General features: G+C 56.0%; 1 protein-coding gene across 5 annotated transcripts in view; it reads left to right on the top strand.

Moving 5' to 3' along the window:
* The first annotated feature begins 9 nt into the window (after positions 1–9).
* CARD11 (caspase recruitment domain family member 11) overlaps positions 10–9,750 on the top strand; it is a 58,508-nt gene continuing 48,767 nt past the window's right edge. For all 5 annotated transcript variants that reach the window (XM_034669737.1, XM_034669734.1, XM_034669733.1 and 2 more), the window contains exon 1: positions 10–153. The gene's annotated coding sequence lies outside the window, so the exon portion shown is untranslated. The remainder of the gene's footprint in view (positions 154–9,750) is intronic.

The raw sequence follows: 9,750 nt of genomic DNA, 5'->3' as shown, positions 1-9,750 counted from the left end.
TGTTGTGTGGGCTTCCGGGGGAGGCCGCTGCTCCCTGCAGCATCAGCATTTTCTGGGGGCCTGGCAGGCCACGCACTGGAGGAGCGGGAGTTTGAGGGGAACACGCAGAGAGCCCCCCTAGGCAGACCCAGGACCGAGCTAGTTTGCAAACACGTGAGTATGTGTCCCGACTGGCCGGTCCTGTTGCTCGGAGCCATGTGGGTGCGGAGCTTGGGAAGACACGTCCTTGTCAGGGAGGGCTTCTGCAGCAGGCTGGGGCTGCTGGGCGACCCCCGCAGCCCCCACCTCATCCCTCTTGCTTTCGTCCACACCACCTTGTGTCTCACGGCTTCATGCTTGTTCTTTTTCGTTTCTTGATTTCTGAAAAAACACGGTGGGTCCCCACAGCTGCAGCTGGGACAACTATTTTATGCTGTCACTTCGATTGCACAGAGCATGGAATGGAGCCCAGAGAAGGCCCTCGATAGATGCCTGGTTGATTTGGACCAGAAGGCTCTCGTTTTTACGTGCTGGGTTTGTGGGGTGTGTGTGTGTGTGTGTTTAACTTTCTTCCAATGGGGGATGGGGTTGAGGGTGGAGGAGTGGGTGTGAGCGCAGAGAGAGCTGCCCGAACTGGGAGGGTCTGCTGCGTGTGCCGCAGGAGCCTGGCAGCCTTGCCCTCCTGGGATCCCTGCCCTCCCCGGGAGCGCCCTGCAGCCCCTTCTGAGCTTTGGCAAGATCACACATGCAGAGGAAAAGGCCTGTGGCTGAGGGTCCATCAGTGAACCCGAGGTCCAGCCCCGGCCCATAGGCAACACGGAGGGAGGGAGAAAGAAGCTGGAGCCCAAGCCAGGCGGGAGACCTTTGATCCAGAACCCTGGGCAAAAAGGCACAGCGGGGCTGGAAATGACTTTTCTAGGAGGCAGAAGGACCAGGGCCCGAGGGGAGGTCCCCCCTCCTCCCTGCCAGCATCTCCTGGAGCCTCAGAGAAAGTTCATCTTCTCCTACTGAGACGTGTCAGGAATCCCTCGCATCCTGCAGGGTTGAGTTTTTGCAGTCCTTGGGGTTTTGTGCGTTTAGAGATGGTCGTGTAGGTTGAGGGGGCCAAATCGACGTCGCGGGTGTGAAGAAGGCAACAAGGTTTCAGAGGCGTCCTTGAAAACGAGGGACGGTGTAAGTGCAGGGGTGTCTCAAAGTCTCGCAGCCAACGGCATCGCTCGATGGAGAGGTCTGCTGGCCTGCGGACGAAGGTCTGGCTGGCCCGCCACATGCCCAGGGAGCGCCACGCGGCCGGCCTTCAAGCCTGGCTTGGCAGACGGACTCGTTCCCAGCTCCCCCCACAGGCACAGAAAGGGTCACCAAAGCGGCTGATTCCCCCATCTCCTGCGAACCACACTCGTTCCTAAAGGCCCTCAAGTCTGTCCTGATCTACCCTGTCTGGGCGCAGTTTTGACAGGCGCCTTAAATATTTAATTATAGGTGATCAAGTCATTTGACACAAGCCAAAAAAAAAAAAAAAAAAGGCCTTTCCAGTTTGCTTCTGATTCATGAGCTTTTGCTTTCACGGGGAGAAGCTGGAGATGATCTCTGAGTGTCGAGATCCCCAAATTCCTGCCCCTGCTGCTCTCAGAGACCGGGGAAAGTGTTTCCATGCCACTGTGTAGGAAGCACAGAGAACCTCAGAAAAACACCGGCCGGTGTTTGCCGGCGCCCAGGGTGGGGGGAGAAAGTGAAAAGAAACACCCACCAGCCTCCAGCCCCGACAGATTCATTTAAAGACGCGCTTACATAATAGATCATTAAAAAGGAGAGACGCTCTGCAGAGCTCTGTCCTTACAAGGAAAAGCGGAGTGTGTTGAGACGCTTTGCGATGTTCTCGTCCCGTCTACCCCCTTATCCCGCACAGGGGAGTGGAAAATGTGAGTCTGTTCCGTGTTTTTTACGGTTCAAGCTGCCTGGTGGCTTTAACACAGGTGAGCTGGCCTACGTAAAGGTGGTGTGCAGGTCGCCGGGGTCGTGGAGCTCCCGGGAGGAGGGATGTGGCTGTCCCACGGACGCTACCGCGGAAGCAGCCCTTCCTGGCCAGACCCCGCTTTCCCTTTCCCGCTCCCTGGCCGGGGCCCACCCCCACCCGCGTCCCTCCCTGGGCCGTGCACCTGTGGGTGTTAAATAAAACCCTGAGTTCCTGTTCCCTTTTCTCGGCCCTCGTCCTCTCTTCGAACCGGCACCCGCCTGCTTTTGCTGCCTCGGCCTCCCGCGGGCCTTGTCCTGTATTTCCTGCACACAGCAGCCCCCGGCAGACGTCACTCCTGATTCCCACGGCTGCCGGGACCCAGGGCTGACCCGCCGCCGGGGGCGCTGCGGGGAGGAGGGCGTGTGCTGGCCTTGCAGGGTTGACCTGGCTCCTCGCCCACCCCCAGGTCCCCTCCCCGGGCCCCAGGTCTCTTATTTCTTCATTGGAGTCGATGGTACCATCCCAGCAGGGACCAGGCATCTTGTGTGTGCTTAAGAAATTGTAGCCGGTTTTATTTATTTGATCTGATATGATGGATTGGGGTGAAATTCACATAACATCCACTCCTCCCTTTCATTTATTTTTTTTAAGATTTTATTTATTTGCTTGAGAGAGAGAGAGAGCACAGAGGGAGAGGGAGAAGCAGGCTCCCCGCTGAGCAGGGAGCCCGATGCGGGACTTGATCCCAGGACCCTGGGATCATGACCTGAGCCGACGGCAGACGCTTAACCGACTGAGCCACCCAGGCACAGCCCCCTTTGAAAGGGAACTATTCGGTGGCATTCCACACACTCCTGTGTTGTACAGTCACCCCGTCTACCTAGCTCCGAAGCATACCCAGCACCCCAAAAATGAAACCCCCCTCTCCATTAGCGGTCACCCCTCCATCTCCCCCAGCCCCCAGCCCCTGGCAGCCGCCCACCTGTTTTCTGTGTCTGTGGATTTCCCTTTTCTGGATATCACACATAAGTGGAATCACACAACACGTGGCCCTTTCGAGTGTGGTTTCTTTCGCTCCGTGTAAGGTTTCCAAGGTTTGTCCGTGGCGTAATGCATATCAGCACCCCATCCCGTTTCGTGGCTGAATCGTATTCCACTGTACGTATGAATGTCTTCATTTCCAGAGTCACTGGCTTTGAGGGTTCGGGGCTGCTGGGACCGGGAAGGGAAGTAGGATACAGGGAGGTGGAAGGAGGGGAAGCTCGCACGGCGCCGTGACCCCGCAGACACCAGAAGACGCCGGCCTGCGAGGGTCTCTGCCCACCGCCCTCGCCCACCCCGCAGTCTGTGCAGACCGAACCCCGAGCAGCCCCTTGACAGAGGGCATGCTGGGCAGAGGAGCGTCTCTGGCTAGCCTCCCCGAGCTGCTGTTGGCTCTGCTCCTGAGACATTATCACAATTAATTGCAGCCAGACCTTGATTATCGGAGGTAATAGGGGACCAGAATGACACAGAGCTAATTGAAATGTGGGGCTGCAGGGGCAGTGGAGAGGAGGGGCCCGTTCCATGGGGGAGCTGTTTATTCTGCAGTTAATTATGAGTAAAGAGACCCTTTCTGGGTCCTTTCCTGCTTCTCTCCCTCTCTTCCGGAAGCCTGACGTTTCCTTGGACGCACAACCCTATTTTGTTCCCTACGTGGTGGATCCTCAGTTAATGCATTGTCGCTGACTCACCCTCTCGTCATCTGCCGGCCCAACACCCCAGGACAGAAAGTCGGACCGGTTTGAATTTCACTTCTGTGCCTGCCCAATCCTGCATGGTAAAAGTCGTCGTTACAATAATCTTGGGAACACGCGTGCCGGATGTAGGCGCTGTGCTTTATTCTTCCCAAAATGTCTGCGATAAATGGTGACATCATGAGACACAGAGGGGAATGGAACAAACCAGGCATCTGGAACCCCCACAAACTGGGTCATTGGTCCCCGAAGGCTCGGGAGGCCGCGGTTGGCCCCGGGGTCCTTTCTGAGCGAGCAATGGTGCTGAGCGGTCCGACGCTGTCATTTTGCCGCCCGGTTGAAACTAACAACCGCGGACACATCCTGCAGCTTTACATCACCGGAGTCTTGATTGTCCCTTTCCTCCTGGGAAGCGCGAGCCCGGTCTAGCGTAATCCCAGATTAGGTGGCTGACACCCCCCGCGTGACACGCCGAGTTTACAGAGCGTAGTTTTTCCAGCCCTTCTGAGCGATAGCCATCTTTTCTTAGACTCTGCCTGCCTCCGCCCGCGCCGTCTGTTGTGGGTTTTGTCACTGCGTCATTCTGTCCCCTCCTCTGATAGTGCATGAGTGCCCACTGCATGTCAGACACCCACAGTTCCGTCCAGGAACGTGTCCCCCGAAGGTCAGCTGGTGACCTTCCACGATGAGGGAGTGAAACCCTCGGCGNCACAGTTCCGTCCAGGAACGTGTCCCCCGAAGGTCAGCTGGTGACCTTCCACGATGAGGGAGTGAAACCCTCAGCGTCCTCCAGAAAGGCTGACTGGTATGGGGCTATCAATTTTCAAAGAATGAGGATTCCGAACTGAACCGATTTCCAGCATGCCGGTGGCTAGCCCACGCTGTCCTTGATGTTGCAGAAGGCCCTGCAGACTCGGGGGCTGCCCCGGGAAAGGAGCACCCCGCAAAAAGAGACTGAGGCCGTGTTTGGGAACGCCAGCAATGAAGAGTTCTTTCCAATGGAATGTGGGGCCACCTGGCTTTTCCGCAGCTCACCGGATTAGGGTGGTTTGTGACAAGATCGCTCTGTCCCTGCAGGTCAGAAATTGGAGAGACTGTGGATTCTGGACTTCTAATCCATGACCGATTGAGAGGCCAAGATAGATCGGTGCTTGGATCCGAACTGCAGACACAGCAAAACAGTGGGTGCAAACGAAGGGCGTATGATCCCGTCAGCAGGCTGTCATGGTGAAAACCTTCACCACGCCTGCAGACACAAAGGTCTTCCCGCCGAAGGGAGGAAGCTAAAATGAGGAAAAGAGTGCCAGCGCTTATGCATTGGAAATCAATCGCTTTATAAATATTAAACGCCCATCTGTGCAAGATATTGTCTGCACCGTGGGGTGTACCTGGGAAATAAGTGAGGGGTCCGTTTCCAGAGGCCGTAAGGAGCACAATGGATGTAAAGAGACGCTGACNTGGGTGTAAAGAGATGCTGAAAACACGGGGTGGGGGAGAGGCAAACCCAAGGTCCGGATGGAAGCATTGAAGACAAATCTTTGATGTTTTTGTCTAAGTTCTGTTTGGCATGGAGGTGATTATACAGGACATCCGGCCAAGACCTTGTTTCCAACCGGAGTTTGCGTTGGCGTCTGAAGGGCTGGATTAAGTGATATTAACTAAGTGTCTACCATGTGCACAGCGCTGCTTGTCCAGTTCTACATACCAAGGGGGGTTCAGAGAGGTTAAGCAACGCGCCTAAAGCCACGTAGCAGCACACGACAGAGCTGGAGTTCAAACCCAGGATCCTCACGTCAGGACTGGATGCCTTCTGCTAGGACACGCAGTGTTATCTCCTTGTGCAAGGATTTCTTTGGCTGGACTTTCTCTTTAATTGGAGTAGAATTCCTGTGATCCTTTGTGCATGGCCCCCATCTTCCGGGGGGGGGGCAATGTCACTTCACACCAACAAGCCCCGTGTACTTTGACCTCTCAAGGACAGGCTCTACACCCTCCTTGCATGTGGATTCCCTGCAAATGGAACCCCAGGCCCCCAGCTCTGTGGGTCTGCAGAGANTTGACCTCTCAAGGACAGGCTCTACACCCTCCTTGCATGTGGGTTCCCTGCAAATGGAACCCCAGGCCCCCAGCTCTGTGGGTCTGCAGAGACCGCGCCTCTAGCAAAGNTGGGTCTGCAGAGACCACTCTCTGCCCTCAAAGCCCCTCCCTCCGTCCTTTCTGCTGCTGTTACCTGCAGGACTGCCCAGGGGACTGGTGGCGGAGAAAGTGCGGCTCTGACCTCAAGCCTCGAACACCCCGGGGTAAAATAAGAAAGTCTGAGGTCCACACACCAGGCTGCTTCCTGCCTCAGTGTTTCTACCAGCCCTGGAGGCCTTTCGAGAAGATGTCTCTGGGATCCCCTGCAGCCACGGGCAAGCAGGAGCCTCAGGCCTCGAGGGGCCGCCCTCCCGCAGCTGAGGCGACCCCCTGGCTTCACTTATTCATGTCATGCTCGCACCGGGAGGAAGCATCTGAAAAAGCTGGAGGCAGGGACACCCCACCCCCAATGCCACCTCTCTGTTCCCGCAGGAGGAAACCTGAAATCTACACGCTTCTAGATACCAGCCGGCTCCGATTGAAGACGTCGGCAGAGTCATTTTCAAACGTGTGGAAACGTGTTCGGAAGTGTCACTGATTTACCGGTCCTCGTGATAGTTCACAGACACACAGCCCCGTGGCTACAAATACATTTTCGGTTATTCACTGCATGGCCTCGGAGTCTGTGTTCGGGGCGCCTTCTAAATGCAGAAGAGAGAGACCAGGGCACCTGCTGCTGGAGCTCAAAGTGTGCTCGTGAGGCTGCAGGCCAGCCCTGGGCCCTGGAGATAAGTCCATCTGAGCCGCAGTGAGGCCCGCGTGGCCCGCTCTGCGTTCCCCTGGCAGCTCCCTGCGCCACACCCCTGGTCTGCATTCTCGGAGCAGAGGCTCAGCTGCCAGCGCGGCCACTGCCACCCCAGGCTTCCTCCTTCCACGTTCTCCCCAGCCCCGCTCCCTTCCCTCCTCTTCTTCCCATGAACCTGTGAGGCTTCCTTACTGTCCCCTCGGGCCCGCTCGGCCATTCTTACCTGGGCTCGTGCTCCCCGGGCTTGCAGAGCCAACCAGGCGACACCAGGAGGAGGTAAAAGGGGAAGATTTAAGGTCTGGATGTGGCTCCCACAGAACCCTCCAGTCTCGCTCCTGGCTGCTGTCCGAATGGGGCACTTAGTGATGCTGGTGACCTTTTCTGTGAAGTGCAAGGACCCAACCTTTTCACTGGGAAGACTCTCAGCCCACACGCTCACATGCCAGCCCCAGGGGCAGGATTCTGCTTGTTAAGCTCCAGTGGAGGGCTGTGCCTTTCCTACATCCATTTTCTTCCCTTCCAACCCACCTACCCATTCCCCAAATCAAAAAGTAATTCATGGTTTCCTTCTGCCTCTTCTGTGCTGGAATTACACCTCCCTATGATTCGTGCACCAAAATGCATGCTCCGTGTCCCACTTCTGCCTAGTAGGAACCCCAAGCATCCGGGCCGCCCTCTGGAAGGAGACCCGTTTGTTCGCTCACCAGGCGGGTGTGTGGGGAACCCACCGCATGCCGGGGGCGTGTGCTGGAGACTGGCCCGTGAGCACAGCACGAGCCTCTCAAGGAATCCCGGCAGGCGTGCAAATGGGCGATGGTGAAACTGGGCAGAAAGCACAGAATGTGGGTTGCTCATTCCACAATAGGGACTTGGGTTCCACAGGGAGTGGTGGGGCAGGGAGGCCACCTGGGCTGACCCCGTCGCCTGCCATTGCCATGTGCTTCTGGGCTAACCAACAACAGTTCTGTGACCGTGGAGTGTTCTTATCATAGTACCTTAGGCCATTAGAGCTTTGGCTCCAGCAAATGTTCATTGAAAATCCATCCCTGTGAGCACGACTGCAAACCCAGTCTCGACATGAAGCATTCCAAGAGGGACTGTGGACGCTCCAAGTTTCTCCCAACCCAGGTAACAAAACGGTAGCCAGTGAAGAATGTGCCAATGGAGAAGAATGGTGCGCCCAGATGAAGCAAAGGGTCTGTGTTGGAGAGCACCGAGGGCGCCTGAGCTGGGAACCGCTGGTGGTCACAGTGACATCACCATGCCCGTGGCAAAGGCCATCTGCTGACCAGGCTTCCAAGGCCAGTGCGGGACAGAACCGCATTTCATGATCGCCAAGGCGTGGGCTCCCCCCGGCCAGCCCCGGAGCAAGACCGCACGGCGCAGGTTTGGCCAAGTGGCCCAGCTGCGGCTCCTGGACACCGTCCTCGCTGCCGGCGTGCTGTGTGCACGGCTCCGAATCCAGATGCTCCTAAAAGGCCAATGTGATAAATTGATGTGCATTTCAGAACAATCAAAACCTGTCATTCCTAATTGTGCTTTTTTTCAAAAGCTGCTCTGCAGTCCTGATAGAAAAACGAGAGCTGGAGGGGAGCAGTACCTTCGGTTAAGGCAAAAGCCATGTGCCCTTCCGAAGTTCTTTGCCGCAGTGCGAGTTGGAGGGCCACGGTGGAGGTGGGTTGTGTGGCGGGCCTGGGGATGGGGAAGGAGTGATGCTCGCCTCCTTCGGTCTCAGGCTTCAGTCGGTGCGCCGTGCTCCCCACCGCCCCCCAGCCCCTGACGTCTGCTGATGCCCCCCCCCTTCCTAAGTGATACTGGGTCGAGACATGTTTATCCCACAGAAACCACCGGCCCTTTGCCCGGGTCGCCTGAAGGTAGATGAGGTCCTCCAGGTAGGATTACAGGTGGCCTGGTCCCTGAGGAGGTGGTCAGGGGAGGTTGGCGGTGCTCTGGGATGGCGGCGAGGGAGCTTGACTGTCATTTGAGCTGGGGCTGGTGGGGGCAGGGGTGGTGGGATGGGGGCGTGTGGAAGAATGAGGGCTGAGTGAGAGAACAGAGAGAGCCCAGTGGACGTGGCAGGGGCAGAGATGTGATTCAAGACTGAGAAGCGAGGGGCACGGCTCAGGATCTGAGGCCGGACTGCAGTGGGCAGGAGAGGTAAATCTCCTTGCCAAGCCAGGAATGTCATCTATTCGTCGCATTTCCTGGGCTGTGCCTTATGTCCTCACAGTCTGCCGGCCACTCGGAGGGTCCTCGGTCCTTACTGATCTCTTGCTTACTCTGGTTTTGAATCTAGAAAAAAGAAGAACCGGCACAAATAGACAAAAGACATGGTTTCTCAGATTATGGGGCTAAGACGTCTGTGGCTGGGACCAATGTGACTTTCTTAGAAGGCTTGGATCTCGTTTGTTTGAAACAAAATCAGTTTTACACATAGTAGGGATTGGAGTTTATTCTTCTCATGAATCAAGAACTCAAGGGTTAAGCTTGGACCCAAAGTGCCTGTGGCATTCTACTCAGCCATACTTAGAGTGTGACCTTTGTCTTCATGCTCACAAGATAGCTGCTGTGCAGCCGAGCATTGCATCCACATTCCAGGTAGGAAGACAGCACCCAATCCAAGGCTCTTCTGCCCTGATTCTGCCCCCACCCCTCTGCAGAGCCCTTCTCAATGTCTCCAGAAACTTCTGCTTCCATCTCATTCATCAGAACTGTGTCACATAGCCATCTCTAGCTGCAAGAGAGGCTGTGAGCATAGTTTATTGAGGGGCACAGTAACACTCCCCACAATATTGGGACTCTGTTGATAAACAAGAGAAAATGGATGTTAGGTCGGCAGCCGGCAGTGTCTGCCACTCCACTGTGAGTTTAAAACGGTAATTGCTGCTTTCAAAATATGTACCAGGGAAGCTGTACCGATTGCTGTATGCACGTTAATTGATGGGAAATACTATCATCTCCATATTTTGGTTAAATGAGCTGAAGGAGATAGGTTGGAAAATTAACTGGGATCCCAGGGAAGAATCCTGCAGCGGGGGGCGGGGGGGGATTTTCTCGCTGTTTCTCCACATGTCCTTCTTATAGGACGGGGACTGCCGGGGACAAGTCTCTGGTCCTTTCCCGTAAAGCTTCATTTCCAGGGCCGTGAACACGTAGGCGGCTGGAGTGTCTCTTCAGTCCTTCCTCAAAGGCAATAGATC

Source organism: Ailuropoda melanoleuca, chromosome 10 (assembly GCF_002007445.2).
Source record: "Ailuropoda melanoleuca isolate Jingjing chromosome 10, ASM200744v2, whole genome shotgun sequence".
In the NCBI taxonomy this organism is placed as follows: domain Eukaryota; kingdom Metazoa; phylum Chordata; class Mammalia; order Carnivora; family Ursidae; genus Ailuropoda; species Ailuropoda melanoleuca.
Note: the sequence above shows the minus strand (reverse complement) of the source record. Positions and strands in the feature narration are given on the sequence as shown.